Consider the following 6,416-nt stretch of genomic DNA (forward strand, 5'->3'; position numbering starts at 1 on the left):
ACCTGTTTGGTCGTGTTTTCCTGCAATTCTTTAAGGGATTTTTGTGTTTCCTCTTTAAGGTCTTCTACCTGTTTAACTGTGTTCTCCTGTATTTCTTTAAGTGAGTTATTAAAGTCCATCTTGATGTCCTCTACCACCATCATGAGATATGCTTTTAAATCCGGGTCTAGCTTTTCCGGTGTGTTGGGGTGCCCAGGACTAGGTGGGGTGGGAGTCCTGCGTTCTGTTGATGGTGAGTGGTCTTGATTTCTGTTAGTAGGATTCTTATGTTTGTTTTCACCATCTGGTAATCTCTGGTGCTAGTTTTTATACTTGTCTCTGGTTAGAGCTTGTTCCTGAGGTGATTATGTTAGCCTCTATCAGGAGACCTGGGAGACTAGCTCTCTCCTTAGTTTCAGTGGTTAGAGTACTCTCTGCAGGCAAGCTCTCCTCTTGCAGGGAAGGTGCCCAGATATCTGGTGTTCGAACCTGCCTTCTGGCAGAAGTTGTGTTCCACTCAGCAGAGGTCTTAAGATCCTGTGGAGGGTCCTGTGAGGACCTTGGGGGGGGTGTCCAGAGACTCTGCAGGCAAGGAACCCCAGTGCTGGCATGGAATGGAAGGGACTTGTGACCCTGATCAGGCCAGGTTTTCTGCTTCCCTACTTAATGCAGTCTCAGGTTCTGTGCGATTGGATTTTAGCAGATGCTGTGTTCCACTCTACAGAGGTCTTAAGATCCCATCCTGTGGAGGGTTTTGTGCGGGTCCTTGCGGGTGTCTGGAGACTTGGAGCACATGGAATCCCAGTGCTGGCATGGACCAGAAGGGAATTGTTGTCTCTATAATTCTTGTTTGAAATGAAGTTACAGTGCTTAGCTTTGCTCTAAAAAGCTATAATTTTTACTAAAATAAAATATTATAAGGAGAGTCTGTTAATTGTGCATTGATTTTTACTAAATGTTAATAAAATCTGATAATTACAAATGAGATAGGGTAATTTTAATGATATAAGATGTTTCAATATTTAATGATTGGAAACATTCAATGACTTAATTTTGACCACACACCAAATACATTGGAAAACAACGTGTTTTCTTTCCTTAGAAATAAATGACAGTGTAGCTAATGAGAAATCTATGAATTGATATTACAAACTGTACCATATTACTCATAATTTGTAGCTTGAAGTACTAGCCATAGTATCTCAGAATGTAAATGTATTTTCAGATGTAGTCTTTAGAAGTAGTAAGGTTAAAATCAGTGCAGCAGTTACTATAACCTCATATGACTGGATCCCCCTTCACAGAAGAGGATTCTCACTGAAGGAAAGCCATGAGAGTAAAGAAGAAGAAATTAGTAGCCTATAAGCCAAGGACAAGTCTCAGAACCAACAAGTCTTTGTTGTTGAAAGCACCTCACGTGATAATTATTTCTGGCACTTGGAATAGGCTAACACAGACATGTATCTTAAATTGTTATGGTACTTGGGACAGGCAAACGTGGTCACCCAACCTAGATTAATTTGTTATGGTAGTCTGAAAATATTAAAATGGACACTCAACGTGGATTGATTTGTTGTGGTAGTTAGAACAGGCTAACATATCTGAGAGACACATGATTTTGGCCTTCTGTTCTGGATGTCCACATGTGTATAGAGGCCTAAGCCAAATACATTCTCAACTAAGAGAACTGAAAAATTAAAATTCACATTAAAATACATGTACTTGAAACTCTAGCAGAGTAGTCTTGTCTTCTTTCAGCAAGTTATGTATTTGAATAAACCACGTCTTTGCTATTATTTTTAAAGTAGTTCTACATGTTCTATCACTTTATTTTTATACATTCTATATTTATTGGGATAAATAGATTTTGTTTTCTGTTTTTATTGATGGTGAACTATGGTTTGGTCATTGTAATAGATAAAAATCCAAAGACCCTAGGTTAACTGACTGGTAAAAGTTCACAAAGTTGATGTAGAACTGGAATACTAGTCACCATCTTTCCACTCTAAATTTTTTACCAATTTTGTCTTTCTCAAATCCTCTCTCTTTAGCTAAAATGTTTTATATATTAGCAATAACCATTAGAGTCATCTCAGGCTGCAGTTAATAGCTTCCTAGTGACATATGTTACCAAAGTAATGTCTTGCTAATAATATCAAAATGACATGGAATGGAATAAATACCTCACAAGAGTTAAAGGTGAACTTTTCGTGCTGACACTTGGCTACTCGCTAATTGTTTTCATGTATGAGTTGTATGAAAACTTGATTATAAAGTAAAACATGCTTCCTCTACTTGATCACAGAAAATATTAGAAAAGCAAAAAACAAAACAAACAATTGAACAAACCAAAACCAAACCAAAACAAACAACAATTGCCTGGTAGAGTTTCTATAAAAGCTTTTTGGTACAATTCATTTTTCTAGTCTCTAGGATTTGTGAATATAGTTCTTTAGAATTAGCTGTTTAATTAGAAGCAAAGCTTTCAAAAGCAAAACCTATAGCTTATCACTCCTCCCTCATGGAGTTGCATTAGAATTCAGAACATGCTGCCCAAAATATACCACTTAGAACAAACCACCCCCTAATCTTCTGCTTTGGCATATGAATTATTTTGAGCTAAAGACACTTCAAAAACAGCAGGTGCAAGAGTCTCACTCTGACCTTCCTTCTGTTTCTTACAAGTGAGGAAATAAAGTACCCAGGTGGAAGATACTTTACCATGTGGAGGGAAGCAACATTATTTTCATCAAAACAGGGTGTTAAAACCTATAGAATTGTGCCCTGAACATTTAAAGGCATCTTTCATCTTCAAGCCTTGCCACATAATTTAGTTGGTTTTTTTCACAACTTACTAGTATTTGTTTGACATAGAATATAAAGTTCAATGTTGTGGGACTTTTATTTCCCCACTGAAGCTCCTGATCTGTGTATCATTTGTAATAATTAGGTGTACTTTTGTTGATTTTTTTTTACATCAATTTAATTCTCAGGCTAGACAGGAATAGAATTCTAACATAGGGGAAGGAAGTTTGTTTCCCAGACAGACTGATGGTATACACAGGCATGATGATCACAAAATAACTTCCATGTAAGCTAGCCATAAATCTGAAATCACCATGATGCCTTACTATTTTTAAGTCCGTTTAGCCCATAAGCAGGTGTGGTTTGTGGTGTAGCAACTTTTCAGTTGTTGTGATAAAATATCTTGTCAAACACAACATAATGCAGAAAGGTTTTCTTTTGGCTTACAGTTGCAAGTGGGAGTGTTGAGCATCACAGGAGACAGGACAGAAGGCAAGCAAAGTATGTGGCATGATCACAAGGCTTGTAGCATTTCATCTGCACTAGACTGATCTATCTAACTCTATCTATTATCTATCTATCTATCTATCTATCTATCTATCTATCTATCTATCTATCCATTCTGCAAAAATCAGAGAAATCATGATAAATTCGTAAAGATGATGACTCCTACTACACATATGTCAATTGTGTTATATGTTGTTGAAGTCAAACCAGTCATAGATAAAATATAGTCAAATATTAGAGGGTCGAATCTTTCAGAGAATTTGCACCTATATTGGACTTTTGTTCTGCAGTTTCTACATATTTACAAACAAATCTAAATATTTATTTTGCTAATATTAAAATTATTCAGGATCCAATAATGTATGTATGTATAAATATATGCATATAGGTGTGTATACACATGCACATATTAGGTCTATCTCTTTACAATTTGCTTTCAGTGTTAATTCACATGTGCATTGATTTCTTCAACATATGAGTTTGCCCAATGAAAGGACAGAGACAGAAATTGAGCAGAGCTCTCTGTTTTATCTGTACAATTGTAGCAATGGTATACTTTATATATGAATTGAAATCTAAGTTAATCATTCAGGTAAGCATTTTTTAAAGGTAAGACTTTTTTAGTTTTTCTCCATACAGTTTTTGTTTCAAGATTAGGTGTAAGTCCTGTATTGGTGTTTTGAGTGGTATGCTAGTATCAGTGAAGGTCTCAGAAAGAGATATATCAGTAGATGATTTTCCTATACATGTGTGAATTTCACGTTTCCACAACTTACATTCTCTTCTATACTTACGTTCATATACAAGTGTATATGCATGAGTGGACATGTGACTCCCTCTCTCTGTTTCTTTGTCTCTATTCTCTCTCATCATGCTGGTTTTAGATGTATACAATATCATGACTCCACTGAATTATGATAAAGGTGAAAAGTTCACGTCTCCCAATGATCACCTCATCACTAAAATATCATACCTCAAAAGAATATTACCATGTTTGTGACCATGTTGGTATAGCTAAGCCTCTGCACTACCAGCCATATAAAATATGGCATATATTATTATATCAGCACCTAATACTTGATAATATAAAAGATGGTGTCACTGGTATAAGTAATAATTAAATTATGCTTTTGTTATTATATAGTGTATAATTAGATGTATGCAGTAATAGGCAAGTATTAATTAAATGTTTTATGTGACTTGTCTCATGCATGTAATATTGCAAGTGAATTTCTATTAGTGATAGTTAAGAGAAACCATATGTACTTCTATTTATCATTTACTCCTTCCTATTGTCACAGTCCTTGAACCAGTCTCATGAGACACATGTGTTCATATTTTGATGGTCTGTCCCCCTCCACATCCCAGAATAGCTGTAGTCATTTTTTCCATGCTTTCCAGCTGTTTCATATTGTTGCTGTAATATGCCTGCCAGTCATTGACACAGAGAAGTGACTTAACTCAGAGCAGGGTAAGGCTGACCACATCTCTATTATGTTCTGAATGTTCTGAGGTTTGTTAATCTTAAGAAATTTCATAAAGCTTCACGTAGAACTCATCAAATTAAAGGTAGATATGAATTGTTATGTCTAAAATGGCTTGAGTCAGACTTGAGTCAGACAGAGCTGACCACCAGGCAGCACTTCCTGCACCTGCATATGAGCTCATTGTAGCTTTGTGTTTTGTTTCCTTTAGAAGCTGACAGAGAAAGAAGTTTGGTATCACAGTTTCAGGCCCTGATTTGAACTATGTCCTTGGTCTGCCTAGTATTAGGATGCGCATTCAATAAACCATCCCTGTCTCACTGAGATCACTATTCCTGTGGTTTGTGGAGCATAGTCCACAACAGTATGAAGTCTTTTTGAAGCTTATGTTTCCTTTATAAAATGATTGTGTGTAATTCTAAGAGGCACATGCTTGGTCTGGCTAGGCTCTGGGATCAACAGCCACCTGCCTGCTAGCTATCGCCTCCCCCACCAATGTCAGGCTTTGCTTCTGTAGAGCTCTAAGATCACACTCTTGCCAGCTCAGGCTTCACTGTCATTACCTTTCCTCTGAAGCTCAGTCCTTTGCCCTATCCTCCTGTTGCAAAGCCTGGCCTAATTCAGCTCTTGCTGTGTTCTTTCTCTTCTTCCCACCTGAGTGGCTGTAGAAAACATCAGACAGACTTAATATTTAATACCAACTAGATTTGTATAGGTAAATCTCCAACCCCAATGTGCACATGCAAAGAACACAAAACTCAGTTATAATATTATAAACTGAATAGCTAGATTGGTCAGATATACCTCTACACTACTCTATTCCCCAGCTATGAGATCCCTTGCTACCTGTGGCTCCTCCAGGCCGCGTTGTACATCTGCTCCACCTCCTCTTTCTCCATCTTCCTCTCCCTCCCTCCCTCCCTCCCTCCCTCCATCTCATCATCTCTTTCCTTCTTCCTCTCTCTTCTCTAAAATTTCCAGCTACCCCTCTTTCTTCCACTGCCCAATTACAGGCTCTAGCATTTATGTGACCAGTTAAAATAGAGGTAGAGTTGACATGGGATCATCTTAGTACGTGATCTGCTCCTCATCAGGAATAGGATTGGAATCAAAATACAAACAGCCCCAAGGCAATCCACAGCATAAAATGTACAAGAAGGTCATTCTATATGCCTTGTTTACCTTTCAGCATGTGCCAATTTTCCAGTTTACTGTTTTGCATCAAATTTAGAGACAAACAGGAAGAAAATCATATATATAACAGAATAGTCTCATTTCCTTTGTACTTTATAAAATTCCAAAGGTTTCATAATCATTTACATTGCTTTTCCAGTATGCTTCATTATGATTAGTGTGTGTGTGTGTGTGTGTGTGTGTGTGTGTGCATGCATGCATAGAGGGCAGAACTCTTCGTTAGTATCTTCTTCTACCACTGTCTCCTGTACTTTTTGAGATAGGTTCTATCACTACAGTTTCCCAATTCAGCTAGACTGGTTCTATTCTAGCATATTGTGAGGTCCTGTTTGAGGTTACAGAAGGACTACTATACACAGCTCTTTATATGTGTCTTTGGGATCTGACTCACTTTCGCACGTTTGTACAGCAAGTATTTACTGAGTCAGCTCCTCAGCACACAGTGTG

Source organism: Mus caroli, chromosome 10 (assembly GCF_900094665.2).
Source record: "Mus caroli chromosome 10, CAROLI_EIJ_v1.1, whole genome shotgun sequence".
NCBI lineage: Eukaryota > Metazoa > Chordata > Mammalia > Rodentia > Muridae > Mus > Mus caroli.